Source organism: Stegostoma tigrinum, chromosome 8, assembly GCF_030684315.1.
Source record: "Stegostoma tigrinum isolate sSteTig4 chromosome 8, sSteTig4.hap1, whole genome shotgun sequence".
Classification (NCBI taxonomy): Eukaryota; Metazoa; Chordata; class Chondrichthyes; order Orectolobiformes; family Stegostomatidae; genus Stegostoma; species Stegostoma tigrinum.
The window spans coordinates 30262333-30279699 of NC_081361.1; positions in this window are offsets into that span (position 1 = coordinate 30262333).

Consider the following 17367-nt stretch of genomic DNA (forward strand, 5'->3'; position numbering starts at 1 on the left):
ATTTCTCCACAGAAATATTTTTGATGGGAAAGAAAACTTTAATATTTCAATGCAACTGTAAACTGAGGCATGAACTATTAGCAGCCAACACTATGGAAATTACAAATGCTAGGATTTGCCATGAAGCATTCAATTCTAATTCTGCTCGTCAATTCGAGAGGCTTTCAAACCCTAAACATCTCAACACATCGTAGGAACTGCTTGCTCTCTTCCACCATGTTTGTTTCATGCACTGAGTGCTTTACCCTGTCATAAAGGTTAAAAATCACGAAAGAACAAGTGTACCTTGGCAACATCAATCCACTTCTCAATGATCTTCGCCCTCTGTCGTGGTTTTAGCTGCTGAGGCTGACTGATGGTGCTGGTGACACAATTCTTAACGTTATTAAACTGTGCCACGATAGCCCAGACGGTTGATGCTCGATCTGGTTGTTCTGCCCAGATGGACCCTAAACATTCGCTGGGCACAAGTTTCTTAAAAAGATCCTGATCAAAAATAAAAAGGAAACAAAGATTACATATATTAACAGTACTGTGGTTGAAGGAATGAACTACAAACAAGGTTCTTCCATTCATGAGTAAACTCATCCTGCTAGTTTGCAATTGTACATTCAAAACTGCACAAGCTACTTTGTCAACAACTGAGTACATAATACACACATTGATGCCCAAGGTGCATATAGGTTGTACAGACAGGTCAACAGCCTTGAGTTTTCAGTCATCTCCTTCTTATTTGTAGGTTAGATTCGAAATCACAGGTGATCTCCACCCAGCTCCTACTGCTGGCTCCGTGCACACCATCAATGCACGGCTTTGTTGGCAATAGTCACTCCTACTGATGCTCAGCCATGGTGGTCCATAAGCTAGACAGACTGGCCATCAGGAAAGTGCTCCTGCATCATGTCCACTTCTCACATCAAGGCAGATTGACAGAACACAATGGCTGCCGCACCCCGTGTTGGTTAAGTACACCTCAACGTCAACACCTCCCCACTGTTGGTTTCATGCTGAAGCTGAATGTTGCCAAACATCCAAGCCTGTCAATTGGTCATTCTGTTTGCATTGTCTCCTCTTGCCTCCCTCTTCAAGGCTAACAACTCCCACAAACAATTATGCTCCGAGTGTCAAACTTAACACAAACTCAGAAACCATGGAGTGGGAAACTGCTGCGTATTTATGCAAGCATGGTGCACTCTCACTTTTAACACTCCGATCATGTGACAATGATGTCATCGATTATTTCAGGCAGGGAACAGCTGAGGCTAACCTTCCGCCCTCTACAGTAAACTAAATAATAAATCTCCTGTTTCAGCCTCCTGGACCTGCCTGCAACAGGAACAACACAGGCGACCAGAATCAAAAACACTGCCTTGACATTCACCAGGTCAAACAACTGATTTGAAAAGGAATCACTGATCTCATTGCCGACCTCACTGCTTCAAGGAAAGAAAAGCAGCTATGTTCCTCTACAGACACCAATATAGGTTGTTTCCCATCCAAAATGTCTGTTGTCATCATTGTGTCACATGATTAGACTCGAAGTGTCAGAATGTGTACACACGTACAACAGAGACTGCAATGAAAACAGATGTTAACTTTCTAACTCTGTGCAGAAAAGCAGCGATCCATAACCAACTCGTACGTTTGACAAAAAGTTCACTTGCAGATTAGATATGCGCACCCCTGCTCTCAACACTGACAATTGCTCAGGCTTTTTGAGACCTCGAGGACTACTTACATTCTAGAGTCACACCCAATGCTGTCATATAGACCACAGTCCCATTTGCTCAAAGCTGAGCTTCCATTTGAAGCCGAAGCCTATGACCAGACCCAGACAGAACACAAAATTTGAGTCAGCAATCCTTCGCCTCATTTCGTAGAGGTAGGCACCAAGCCACCTTGGAGACTAGACTGGAATAGCCTGATCTCGTGGCTGATTCCATTCCAGGAGATCTCTGCAAACACCAAAGTTGTCGTACTGGACACTTCGAACAAAATCACTGGGTTCATGTAGGAACAGTGACTGTTCTGGTGAAACATTTCAACTTTTACCCTGAAATACTATTCATTTTGGAGAGATTCAACACGAAGTTACGAAGGATTTTCAGTGCTCTCCCTGCTCACTTAATTCATGTGACATTCGTTTAAAAAAATAGGCGAGTGCTGAAGTCTTCATCGACAGGTATTTCAAGCTCAAGACTGAAGTTACATTTCAAACAAGACACTTTGACATCTTGGACGACTGCATTATGAAGGCAATTCAGTTATAATGACTGGTGGAGCGGAAATAGCATTCAATAATATGGTGAGATTCGGATGCTTACTGCTGACTGAAACACCGCATTGAGAATGACTGCGAAAGACAGGTCTCAACAGAATAGACCCAGATTCCTAGATAATAAAATGTGAGGCTGGATGAACACAGCAGGACCAGCAGCATCTCAGGAGCATAAAAGCTGACATTTCGGGCCTAGACCCTTCATCAGAGAGGGGGATGGGGTGAGGGTTCTGGAATAAATAGGGAGAGACGGGGAGGCGGACCGAAGATGGAGAGAAAAGAAGATAGGTGGAGTGGAGAGTATAGGTGGGGAGGTACGGAGGGGGTAGGACAGTCCTTGGAAGACGGAAAGGTCAAGGAGTTGGGATGAGGTTAGTAGGTAGGAGGTGGAGCTGCGGCTTGGGGTGGGAGGAAGGGATGGGTGAGAGGAAGAACAGGTTAGGGAGGCAGAGACAGGCTGGACTGGTTTTGGGATACAGTGGCGGGAGGGGAAGAGCTGGGCTGGCTGTGTGGTGCACTGCGGGGAGAGGACGAACTGGGCTGGTTTTGAGATGCGTTGGGGGAAGGGGAGATTTTGAAGCTGGTGAAGTCCACATTGATACCATTGTGCTGCAGGGTTCCCAACCGGAATATGAGTTGCTGTTCCTGCAACCTTCGAGTGGCATCATTGTGGCACTGCAGGAGGCCCATGATGGACATGTCATCGAAAGAATGGGAGGGCGAGTGGAAAACGCTCGCGACTGGGAGGCGCAGTTGTTTATTGCAAACCGAGCGGAGGTCTTCTGCAAATCAGTCCGCAAGCTTCTGCTTGGTTTCCCCAATGTAGAGGAAGCCACACCGGGTACAATGGATACAGTATACAACATTGGCAGATGTGTCGGTGAACCTCTGCTTAACATGGAAAGTCATCTTGGGGACTGGGATAGGGGTGAGGGAGGGGATGTGGGGGCAAGTGTAGCATTTCCTGCGGTTGCAGGGGAAAATGTCGGGTGTGGTGGGGTTGGAGGGCAGTGTGGAGCAAACAAGGGAGTCACAGAGAGAGTGGTCTCTCCGGAAAGCAGGATACAATGCATCATCCTCCGAAACTTCCGCCATCTACAGTCCAACACCACCACCCAAGACATTTTTCCATCCCCACTCTTGTCTGCCTTCCGGAGAGACCACTCTCTCCGCGACTCTCTTGTTCGCTCCACACTCCCCTCCAAACCCACCACACCAGCACCTTCCACTGAAACCGCAGGAAATGCTACACTTGCCCCCACACCCCCTCCCTCACCCCATCCAAGGCCCCAAGATGACTTTCCATATTCAGCAGAGGTTCACCTGCACATCTGCCAATCTAGTATACTGTATCCATTGTACCCGGTGTGGCTTCCTCTACATTCGGGAAACCAAGTGGAGGCTTGGGGACCGGTTTGCAGAACACCTCCACTTGGCTCGCAATAAACAACTGCACCTCCCAGTCGCGAGCGTTTTCCACTCTCCCTCCCATTCTTTAGATGACATGTCCATCATGGGCCTCCTGCAGTGCCACAATGATGCCACCCGAAGGCTGCGGGAACAGCAATTCATATTCCGCTTGGAAACCCTGCAGCCCAATGATGTCAATGTGGACTTCACCAGATTCAAAATCTCCCCTTCCCTCACCGCATCCCAAAACCAGCCCAGATCGTCCTCTCCCCCCACTGCATCCCAAAAGCAGCCCAGACTGTCTTTGCCTCCCTAACCTGTTCTTCTTCTCAACAATCACTTCCTCCCACCCCAAGTCGCACCTCCATCTCCTTTCTGCTAACCTCATCCCACCTCCTTGACCTGTCCGTCTTCCCTGGACTGTCTCATCCCCTCCCTACCTCCCCATCTATACTCTCCTCTCCACCTATCTTCTTTTCTCTCCATCTTCGGTCCGCCTCCGCCCTCTCTCCCTATTTATTCCAGAACCCTCACCCCATCCCCCTCTCTGATGAAGGGTCTAGGCCCCAAATGACAGCTTTTAAGCTCCTGAGATGCTGCTGGTCCTGCTGTGTTCATCCAGCCTCACATTTTATTATCTTGGATTCTCCAGCATCTGCAGTCCATTATCACAGGCCCAGATTCCTGTTTACTCACAGCATCCATAAAGGTCAGCTGCTCTGCAATGCAGCGTGATGGGTAGCAGAGGAGCTTTTCGTCCACTTCTTCGATGGTTCCTTCATGTTCTTCTCCCACGTAGAACCCAAGTCTTCCAGGGTAGCCTTCTGCGTAAGTGAAGATAGATATTTATTTTGTGCCCAAAGTTCTCATTGCTCCAAAACATCTTACTCACTTGTGACTAGAAATCGTCCATTAATTTACAACAGTTAGCTCACATTTATAGTTTTAAATCTCAATTTGCTGAATTTAATGTGATATTGCAGTGAAACCCTCCTGTTGGAAGCATTTCAATTGCAAAAGAAATTGTATTTATTGACAGATTCCCATTCCAATTTCTTGCCAAAGGAAATCTTTCAAATCTCAAGTTCTTGTTTTACAATAACCTGCAAAATTATTCAATCATATTAGAAAATAAAATGTCATTGACAGCAACAGTTAAAAAGGAAATTGTCCTGAAAGACTCATTCAATGCTGCTGGGTCTTAGCAGACCATATTACAGAGTCCGTTCTATGCAGAATTTGGTCTTGTACATCATGAACTCAGTACAGCGGTATTCACTCAGCAATACTTGGCTTAACCAAAATTTTTGGATCTACTTTTGAAGCTTGTCAAAGGAAGCCCAAATGAACTAAACCCTGAGACAGATGGCTAAGCCCTCCACGAACTGACAGGGAGACACCATGAATTTGACAACGTCAGATGACCACTCAAAATGGAGGCTCTTGAGGCACATTGGTAGTGTTCCTATTTCCGGACCAAGTGGCATTGGGCTTAGTCTCACCTGCTCCACAGGCATGTAGTAACCAACAAGGGCTCTTGTGCTGTAGTGCTAGTGTCAATAACAATGAGCCACGAGGCCTGGCTTCAACACCCACCTGCTACAGTGTATGCGTTAACATGTGTGAACAAGTTCGATTAGAAAAACATCTTGCTACTCAAAATGAACAGCTTTACACATCATGTCTAAACAAATTCAGACACACCGCCGACCCCACCCATTGATTCTTTCACTGATGTCAAAGTATCCAAATGGTTGGTATCTGGCTAAAATGGTGCTCTTCTACGGTCAATGATTACTACTGCACAACACTGATCTTTGGGACCACTGGTAATCTCGGATCTAAATGGTCATTTTAACAAATTAATTTCATCAGAGTCCATCGCAGAAAAAGATCTTAACTTTCATCATAACTCAGTCATTTGAATTACCATTAAGCTGCAGAGTTAACAATTTATTCTGGCAGCTATGTGAGCTATTTATAGAGATGTTTCACTTTGAACCCCAAATCACAAGAGAAAGCAGCGAAGTTGCCAAAGGCACTTGTGCTGATCCAAATGAATCCATCTATTGCAATCTCAATTCTCTGTACTGTGAGGTATTGCAGTGAAGCAAACGTAATCCGAATAGTTTGCAGTGCATTCATGTTAACTTTGGAATTCAACTGACATGAACAACCACATCCCTCTGAATACAAACTTATCAAAAGACATTCTGAATTTAGTTTTCCGATCAAACTGGTTAACTTCACACCTTGCCACATTGTATTCCTTCTGCTGCAATTTCTGCCCATTTATCAAAACTGTCTGCAGCCTCTTTTCATTCTCACAACCACAGATGAAGAGTCAGAGATGGAGCAGTTGAAGGTGAAGAGAAGGACAGAAAGTGGAAACAAGTTCAATAAACTTTTCCAGTTGGTGACAATAGCAAGCATCAGCTTTGATGGATTGGAATAAGAAATTCAAGAGACATGGCTGGAATAATGTCTGCTACACATCTCAATTTAAAAAAAAACACAGCATTTTGGGGTTCCGTGCAAGCATTCATAGCAATGCCTTCATTGCACAGGAAGTGAGTTGCATTACATCAGATGAAGTTGAAATACAGGCTGTTGAGAGTAAGGTCATGTTCAGCAAGGGAACACAGGTGTGATAAATGGCGATTGGTTGGGCAGCCATTGGAGGGAGCGGCAGAGAGCTCCAATACTGTCCTGGAGAGGGACGGAATACAGACGGAGTAGATGTCCATGAATCAGATTTACACTACAGGAATAGCACACTATAATCTTTCAGAGATATATTTAAAGTAAATTCCCAAACTGCCTTTTGGAGCCAAACAGAACATGCTTTCACCACCGCACCGATAAAAACACTGCCCCACAATTATTTCCCCTTGCCTTATGAATTAAAACCACTGTTTTTGCATCATAAATATAAATCTTACTGAACATTTCTTTCTCTGCACTTTCATCCTCCAGAAACTGACTGTGAAGATTCTGGGCCCGTTTTTCAGGGTCTGACCCCGGCGCTGTCTGCTTTAGGTATGTGAGGACTTTATTTAGGCAAGCATAACTTGAGCCTTGTCGGAAGTCTTCAGGGTGCTGATTCAACCAGAATTTCAGGATTTCAGCAATAGCACTGGAAATGAAGTCAGAGTTAATACTGTTCATCAGGGAAGCAAAACTCTTGGGAAAAAAAACCTTCAAATTATACAAATATAAATGCAATAGATTAAATTTGGAATACAGAGTCAATGTGATGGCACAGAAGAAGATGAACTGCTCTCTTGAATTGCTGCAGTGCACACGGCAATGGTAAACCTGCCATGCCATCAGCTAAGGAGCGTGGCACTTGGACCCAGTGACAAAGGAATGACTGTCCAATTGAGAATTGTGCTGGTCATGGATAGAAACTATATGTTGGCCATGTTTCCAAGTTTTCTTCTTTGTAGATTGCACAGATATACTTAAGGCTCATTGCAAAATGATTTCACCTGCATCTGAGGATACTTATTACACCAGCAGGATTTCCTGGCATTTCGATGCTGCTTTTCCACCAGTAAGGAGAAAGTGAGTTGAAAAAATAACGTTGTAAAAGTCAAAGAGACAAATCAAGTGAACAAAGAAAAACACCAAGATTATGATGATTTGTTTGCCTGTGTTCTGGGAGTTGCATTGCCAATGCTTGGATACCCCAGTAACATGGCAAAGTCGGGTCTAGCTGGGGATGGCTAATGAAATACTCCAAAATACTCAGCTTGCAATTCACTGATTTAACGACCTGGTTAATACTGAGAGGGAACATTGCATTATTTCACAGGCAAATCAATGGTTACTTTTTGGCAACAAGACATCAGCTGCACACAGAAGTCATCACAACACTGAAAGAGAACCCCTTGCACAGAAAAAAACTCCTCATGGCACTTCACAGCAGGGGAGCCATACAAAAACTGACATCAAAGGAGGAGATTTTCATACAGGTGACCAAACGTTTGGCCAGAGTGACATTTCGTGAGCATCTTAAAGGTGAGAGATGGTGATGTTAAGAGGAAGGAATTGCACGCCTGCAAAAAAGTATCAAGAGATGCACAGCTCTCAGGATTTGGCAGAACAGGAAAGTTCCAGGCAAAGTTTGGGACCTCAAATAATTCCAGACAGTAGCAAAGTGAGAACATGAGGGATGTGAGCACAAGAACTTCAAGGTATTTGGATTTCATAGATTCAGGAAACAGGAATGCAAGCTCGATTATTGCAAAACATACAACAGCAACAAGGAGTGGGAGGGCACCAATGTCCAAGGACACCACAAACAAACCACACAACAAGTATATGACTGCACTAGAAAGTGGTTTAATTCCATTTCCAACATTCACATGAAGTTTGCAGGATAACTTGTCATGAAGTGGTGTGAAGAGGGAAGCCATTCCTTCAACAATGCATCACTACTGCAAACTCGACAAATGACAATCCTCAGAACTGGAAGGGTCACCGGACCTGAAGTATTATCGCTGTTTTTACATTCACAGATGCTGCCAGAACTGCTGAGCTTTTCCAGCAACTTTGTTTTTGTCCCTGAATTACTGAATCCACAGATTTGTTTCTGTTTTCAGTTTGCTTCTTTCATGTGTTTTTTATGGTCTGGAGTGCTGTTTGCCATCTAGTCTGGGTGACTGGCGTTTTTGTTGAAAAAGTCTCTATATTGTTTTACAGGATGCTCTGGCTCTCCAGCAATTCTTCTCACATTCTTAAATTCCAAATTATAAATACAATTTAACTACATGTTAAATCAAACTTACTTATTCATGATTGCTTTCTTTTCTGCAGATCTGCATTTGTCCAAATCTGGGAAGTTCGATCTGTGAAAGTGTACGCTTCTGCAATTGATCACAAGCCACAAAACAAAAAGCAAATTAAAATGGTGGTTGGGTCGGTAATTGATGGCCAGCCATTGAAAAAAAAATGAAGTCTCAAAGTGCAGCATTTCAAACCCTGATCAGCTCATTTTAATTTAAACAAGGTCATGCTGCAAATGTAAAACTGCATAAAATATTGAATCCGTCTTTAAAATTCCCAGGAAATTTACAAGAAATGACCTTGAGGGCCAAAGCAGCTCGCCAGCAGTGGTGGCGGCAGCTGGGAACAGGGAAAAGGACCAGGCGCAAGGAGTGAAGCCACCTCTTCAAAAGCTTACATTTGCTACCGAGTCCAGAAATTTCTGTCTGAGATCAACTCAACACCTTCACATGCAACTGCTGCTTGTGCTTCACTAAGTGCTTCGCATTGCTTCTTCCTCGGGATTAGGGAGAAACTATGCAAATAACTGAGAAGCTGTTTCTTCATCAATGTGCCATGATCTGGAGTGATTTCCGTGTTTTTAATTCTGTGGTATGTCTGACACAGTCACACAGCACAGAAACATTTTCATCTTCATCAAGAGATTTCTGATGATCTGACATATGGCCACCAGCTCTCCAGGGATTCCCTTTTGACATTACTGTGGTGCAAATGAAACATACACATGCTCATGCATTGGATCAAACTCACTTCTTGACTGTCACTTTCTTCTCCTGTGAAATTAAATCCTTGCTTTCAATGTTTTCACACCTACAATTGAACATGAAGAACAATTTACAACACTTCAAGCAAACAGTTTCATCGACAATTCAATCCATTTGAATGCCCATGAAAACTGAAGATTCGGAATGACAAGCCTTCATCAGATGGTTCTATTAAGCAGGTTACACTCTAGATGGTGAAGATTCCTTAGCATAAAATGTTAGCCCCAAATGGTGCTCCCCAACTTGTATTCAAATTTACTTGCTGCAAATGGCATCTGGCCCCTTTTGAAATTGGCCCTCCTCCAAATCAAAATTATTCAGGATTGCTCATTGTTCTCTTCTATATCCAAACAAAACATCTTATGATACAGTGATCAGTGCTTCCTTAAATGATCCATGTTTGATATTCGATACACTGTGAGTATGCAGACTAATTATGAAGGTGGTACTGCAGGTTGAAGATATCGTCAGGTTTCTGAACTTTAAAAATAAGAGCATCGTATGCAAAACAAAAAAGATATGACAAATCTTTACAGAAAACGCTGATTTGCCCTCAACTCTAGTCTTTCTAAACCACGCTTCAGGAAGAGATTTGACAGGGTTGTACGAAACATTCACAAAAATAGTACCAGAGGTGACAAACTAGACAACATTGTGGAGATAACAAGGTGTAGAGCTGGATGAACACAGCAGACCAAGCACCATCAGAAGAGCAGGAAAGCTGATGTTTTGGGCCAAGACCCTTCTTCAGAAATGGGGGAGGGGATGGGGTTCTGAAATAAATAGGGAGCGAGGCAGAGGGAAATAGAAGATGGATAGAGGAGAAGATAGGTGGAGAGGAGACAGACAGGACAAAGAGCTGGGGATGGAGTCATTAAGGGTTTTGTGAAGAGATTTTACAAATGTTCAAAATCATGAGGAATTTGGTGGGACTGGATAAGAACAATCAATATCTTGTGACAGAAGAGTTGAAAAGAAAACGATACCGATTCAACATGTTCAACAAAAAAAAATGGTGACATGGATTATTTTTTAAACAGCACGGTGAGGAAGTGAGACATTCTGCCTAATAGTGTGGTGAATGCAGCTTCAATTGAGGTCTTCAAAAGTAACTACAATTTTCTAAATCAATGGTTTGGTACTATTACATAGGAGTGAATGTAGGCCGGTTCCTCTTTGAAAGCTATTACAAACATTATCAAATCATTGCCTCTGGGCTGTTACCATGTGATGGTTGTATAACATTGCACAAACGGCCAGCTCCTCAGCTGTTTCCTCGCGTTTTGTCACATTCTGAATAATGATTAATTTAGTCATACATGTAATTAAACTTACTCAGCAATTATTTCGTTTGCTCCTGAGGAACCTCCAAATCCATTTTGTTCACCATTTGTACTCTCAGTTTTTCCAGAACTGCAATTGATGAAAGAGAACAAATTGAGTCATTTCGAACAAGCAAACTCATCCAGAATTAAATCCAACCCAATTTCACAAAAAATATCACTGTCTTGAAAGATGGATTATTCTGACTTCCACAGGATGTCCACATGTCATCACAATGAGGCAGTGCTGGAGTGGGGTTTGGAAGAGACAGAACAGGGCAAAAAGAAGAGCAAACCATTTCTTCACTGATAGTCAATTCTGGGCTCTGCAAGACCTTGATACTGAAAGACAAGCAAAATCCAATCTAACATTGAAAAGCTTTGCTAATAAAATGTGAGGCTGGATGAGCGGGCCGAGACCCTTCATCTGCTGTGTTCATCCAGCCTCACATTTTATTATCTTGGATTCTCCAGCATCTGCACTTCCCATTATCATTGAAAAGCTTTGAATGCTTTATGCTCATTCAACATTATCTAATTTCTCAAAATCAGCCAAACATTTCAGAACCAGTCAAGCAGTTGCTTCACATCATTGCTATCATCTGGATTGGTGTTCACTGCTCTGTCAATGGGATGCTTTCCAGAGGCAATCCTGACATCATCTTCCAGCAACTGCCAACAGTTTCCTTTCACATTATTAGATTCAAAATACTGGGCAACAGGTTTAATCTGACAACAGATCAAACGGACTTGCTAATTGCTCCTTTCGCTCCTGAATAACTTAGATTTCCACCTCGTTCACAGTGTGGCATGTCAACATTTTCACAGCTGCAAGTGGTCATAAAGCACCAGTTAAATCATTTCAAATGTGCACATAATCACAATATTAATTTCTGGCACTTCTTATCAACACTGGGATTTTTGGCTGTGAGAGGGAGCCTGTTGAAGGGCAAGCAATTTCTCATTGAAGTGTTGCGGATGATTTCTGTTGACTTAATTGAATATGAGCTCCAATCTCTAGCAATAAAGCAAGCATGAGAGAGGCAAATCATTCCCCCTGATGTGATTGCAATGGTCTGGCGTGCAAAGCTGTTTGCTGCATTCCTGCCACTTGATTTCAACAGGAAGCTCCAAAATAATCCAAACAACATCTCTCCGGCGAGTGCCTTTCACATTTTGCACCCTGATTGAAAGATCATTTATGTTTGCATTGTAACAAAGTTCCCAAAGATCACAACTGGCTGCAAGATGTTAAAAGATTCTGGAGTCTCTGAGATTCAGTATTTTATCACATAACAAACCCAGTGGAATCAGCAGATAGCACTCCAGACATTTGGATCCAAAGGATAACCCTTTTTCCCTTATTCAAAGCCTATCATAGATTTCAAGGACACAGTAGCTGGTGATACAGGGAAAAGTCAGAAATGGGAATCCTGTTTTTCATATTCAACACAGGTCATAGGGAAGTAATTCAACATTTCTAATCCAAAAGATGAACAATTTTCGATTGAAACATCTTGTCAGAATGCTATTTTTCTTGAAGAATGAAGGAATAATGCAAATATCAGAGATGCAACAATGTGATTACAATTGCGAGGAATGGAGCTCAATACACTACAGTGTGATGCTTTCACAAGGAATCCTGATGTTCTCCTGCAGTAACTGCCATCTCACCTGCAATTGCCTTTCACTTCCTTGCATTCTGAATAAAGTAAAACCTCATTCACATATTGCATTCAACTTACTTTTCGATGACGCCCACCGTTGCTGGAAAACACGCATCTCCACCTCCCTCGCAGCCTGGGTGGTCAACGTTTCCAGAGCTGCAAATGGTCACAAAGTGCTATTAAGTCATTTTAAACAAGCATTTATGTTCACAACAAAACAATTTTTTTATACTCTTGAATCGGTGCATCAGCATTTCAAGCCATTGACAGTTGGGCTGGAGCATGGAAGCACAGAAAGGGGGAAAAGCATGTGGCAAACCATTTCTTCAATGCTTTACATCTGTTGTGTAGTCGAGAAAAGTCTCAAATAAACAGCACGGGGCAATTATACAAGAGCAACTAATTGTACAATTTCTCCGGTGAAGAGCTTTGGACACAGTATTGAGGTAGAGGATTGAATGGGTATTGGCTCAGCAATTGCAAACATTAATGGTTGCAAAGAAAAGCTTGCTGCTGTGCCATCGTTCTGATTTCACCATCAGCTCTTGGGATCGGCCCATTTCATTTATGGGATACTGATCTGGTAACAGCTTCTTGATCAGCCCACATAAGCACACTGCCACCCTGGTGGGGCCACTCCTCACAGCAAGAGTGGCTCAGCTCTCAGTCCAAGCAGCAGGGTTCCACCACAATTCACAAAATTGTTCCTGCAAATGTCTTGTTAAAAAACAGCCCCACTATCTAACTTCTACAAAAATTAACCATTTTGGAAGCAGAGTCCAACAGTTTCCGTAATGTGGTCTGGAATCGTATATTTCAAATTCTCCTGGAAAGTATGCAGAAAATCATAACTGCATAACTTCACAGGAATTCTTGGTTATCAGCAAATGCTGTTATTCCAATTACAATAATGATCAGGAATTAAATTGCACTTGGAATTTAAGCCACTCTTTTGTTTCTTCAGTTGTTCCTGAAGAACTATTGTTTTCATCTTCATTGCAGATTGGATTGGCAAACTCACTCGGCCTACAACTGGTCAAAAGCGATAAATGAAATTATTTAAATATGTATTTGCCTCCATCTATAATTGCGTGCCAACTGTTTGAAAGGCTGAAGGTTCTGGATTTAGCATTGCAGCCTGCATTTAGCTGCTTGTGTCAAACTGGTCACACTCCAAATGGGTGAATGCAAGATATGATCACTTTATTCTTCAAAACCTTTCAAGACTGTGGAAAATAATAAGTGATAGGGAGAGAAATGGGACACCCATTTCTTGCATTTATTCATATTCAAATTTTGCAAAAAACTTCAGAAGCCTGAGGAATAATGCAGATAACACAAAGACAGTAATTCAACTGCGAGAGTCTGGAGCTCTGAACACTGCGCTGCTATGTGATGTTTTCATGAGAACTCCGAACGATATCTTACAGTATCAGAGATTGTATCACAGTTTGGAAGCAGGTCCTTTGGCCCAACAAGTCTACACCAAGCTTCAGAACATCCAACCCAGACCCATCCAAATCTAGTGCACCTAATCTACACATCCCAAAACACGAGGGACAATTTGGCATGGCCAATTCAGCTCGCCTGCACATCTTTGGACTGTGGCAGGAAAATGGAGTACCGGGAGTGAACCCATGCAGACATGGGGAAAATGTGCAAACTCCACACGGTTAATTGTCAGCGGATTCAAACCGGAGTTTCTGGCGCTGTGAGGCAGCAGTGCGAATCACTGAGCCACCAAGCCACCCAATAATTGCGAGCTCCTCAACAATTTCCTTTGTATTTCTCAAATTCAAATGAAGCAAATCCTTCACCACATGCTGTATTCAAACTTACTTTTTCATGATTGATTTTAGAATGCATGGTTTCCCATCTACACTGTCAGCGAGTTGCAAATAGTCTGAAATGTGCTATTAAGTAATTTTAAGCAAACTCCTAACTGCACAATAAAAACATCGAATAGACTTGAAAGCAACTGAGTCGGTATTTCCTGCCGTTTTTCAGCTGATTTTGTGCAACAGGTCAAGACACAACTGCAGTATGTGGTGTTTGTTTCCCCAAACCCTTCAATGGTAGTTTGCAGGATAAGACAGAGAGACTGGCGCATGGAAGTTACAAGAGAGAGAGCAGGATGCAACAAATCCATTTCTTCAACACTTTCTATTTGTTGCAAAGTCCAGAAAGATTTCAAATAAAGAGCTCCAGTCCCAAATGTAGAAGGGCAACCAAATTTCCAATGAAGAACTTCTGATATTGTCTCTACACACAGGGCTGAATTGTCGAAGTCAACTGGCCTTGACCTGAGACATGAGATTCTTCACAACGTGGAGCGGAATTCGGGAGGAAAACCAAAGTCCCTCTGTCCGCACTCTGATTTCACCGTCACTTATTGGAATCGTGCCATTTCAAGAATGGTACAGTGATCAGGCAGCAGCTTCTGGAGTAGCCACCGCCAGCACCATGCCACCCTTGGTGCTGCCACAAACCACAATTGGCTCCAGCTCTCACATCCAGCAGCAGGGCTTCATGACAATCCAGAACATTAAGACCGCAATTGTCTCGTGTGAAAAAGAACACCATCTTCCAACTTTTAGATGCAATGCACATTTTGTGGACTGAACCCCAACACTTTTCTAAATGTGGTAGCCATGGTTTGGAATAATTCTTGTTTTGTGGTTCCTGGGTGCAGAAGGAAATATCCACAGGACTTTCCACAAACTGCTTGCTTTCCAGCAATTGCCTTTGAGAATGTCGCATTAAAAGAGCCATTCATTACACAAAAGATCAAGCATGCTTTCAAGCGACTGCAAATATTCCTGGAGAACTAAATTTTTCATATCCCTTGCAGTTTGGATTGTCAAGGACACCGTGCCTGTAACTGGTCAGACAAGATAACTGAAGTCCTTGAAATGAGCGTTTGACTCCATCTGTGACTGTGTGCCAGCTGTTAGAATGGCTGACATCTCTGGATTCAGTGTTGCAACTTGGATTCAGCGCTTTTGGGAAACTGATCACACTGCAGACGGGTGACTGCAATAGTTGGTGATCTTTTTTTGTCAAACTTACATAGCTGGTCAGCGAGAAAGCAGTGATAATGGGAAGTGCAGATGCTTGAGAATCCAAGATAATAAAGTGTGAAGCTGGATGAACACAGCAGGCCAAGCAGTATCTCAGGAGCACAAAAGATGACGTTTCGGGCATAGACCATTCAGGCCCGAAACGTCAGCTTTTGTGCTCCTGAGATGCTGCTTGGCCTGCTGTGTTCATCCAGCTTCACACTTTATTCTCTTCGCAAGAAAGCAGATCACATTTAGTGGAAGAGACAGAGAATGGAGGTGAGAAAAGGAGGAGTGAACCAAGCCCATTTTTTCAATTGATTTTTCCTTGCAGGAGAGTCCAGAGATGCAAATGTGAGGTAAACAATTCAGGGCCAGGGCTGATGAAGGGAACAAACTGTTCAATGAAGAGATTTGGATGCTTTCTGTTTATCGATTTAAATAAGAGCTCTAATACGTAAGAACAAAGTAAGGATAAGAGAGGCATATTTAATGCGATTCTGAGCATTTGTGCAGCAATGGTGTTGGCTGCACTGCTGTCATATGCTTTCAAGAGGAAGACCGTAAAAAGCTAAACAACAGCTCTCCAGTAAATTCCTTTTATGTTTTTGAATTTTGAGTCAAAAGTTATTTATACACAGACTGGAGCAAACGTGTTTTCCTCTCACTGCAACTGTCCCGAGAGACATGAGATTTCCAGATTCCTGACAGGTCTGCAGCTGAAATTGATCATGAAGAAAGACATTTTAAACAAGCTTTCCCATCCACTAGTGGCAGACAGCTGGTATAAAATTGCTGGAGATGCATGGGTTCAGTGTTCCATTCTTTGATGAACTCTCTTTATGAGATGGATCACCCTCCAGACGTAGTGATACAATAGGCTGCAGCAGGTTTTTCTTCAAAACCTTCACAAGAGGTTTGAAAGCCACTACAGGCAGACAGAGCGGAGGTGTGGAGATAGGAGCCTGAATTCTTCAACATTTTGTATCCTTGTTTCAGATTTCAGCTATCTAAATTTTAGCCTACAGATGGAGATCTGAATATTGAATGGATGTGCAATTTTTCACGGAACACTTTTGGCTCTTTTGCAGTGATGCAACATCTTTTTAAACAAATAAAATCTTTCATCTCTCAGAATAATGCAAACATTATACGTACAGTCAGGCAACTTTGTTAATGTGACTGTTGCAGACTGGTGTTAGCTGCACTGCTCTGGCAGGAAGGCCCTCCATACAACTTACAAGAAGTGCCAGCAATGTTCTTTGACGTTGTTGTAATTTGGATGAAACTTAATTAAATCACACATTGGCTGAAAACTTACCTTTTGCTTGCTGCTATCATTGTTGGAATTTCTTCTGCTCCTGACGTGTCAATGCTTCCATATCTGCAATTGGTCACACAAAGCAAATTAAGTGATTTTAATCAAGCACTTGAATCTGCAACTTGCATTCTGCCATTGAAAAACATCTGAAGTTATTTGGTGTTGGCATTCGAAGACTTGATTACCGAGTTTGTTAAAACTATGAATTGAAATGCCAATTTGGCATTTTATAGCTTACGCGCCGCGTCCCATGCAGACAGGGAGGTGTAAAACATGCAATATGGTAATATCTCATCTGATTTTAACTTCAAATTTACATTACATTAACCATTCAACCCCACTGTCTCAACAAGAATCTATTTACCTTTGCATTGATAATATTCAAGAGCTCTGCTTTTACCATCTTTTCAGGAAGAGAACTCCAAAGAATAACCACATTTTGAAAGATATTTTTTAAAAATCACTGTTTTACATGGACAACAACTGACTTTTAGACGTTCACCCTTCATTCCAGTCTCTCCTGTGACAGGAAACATCGTCTCCACATCTAACTTGTCCAAATCCACAGAATTTTTTATGTTTCAATCATGGTGCCTCTTCCTCCACTGAACACTCACTGGTGCAAGCCTTGCCTTTGAAAAGTTTCCTTGTAATCCAAGTCAATTAGTCTCGGTATTATTCTGGTAAAACTGCTCTGAAGTGCCTCCAATGTATTTACATCCTTCCTTTAATAGACTGACCAATATCAAGAACTT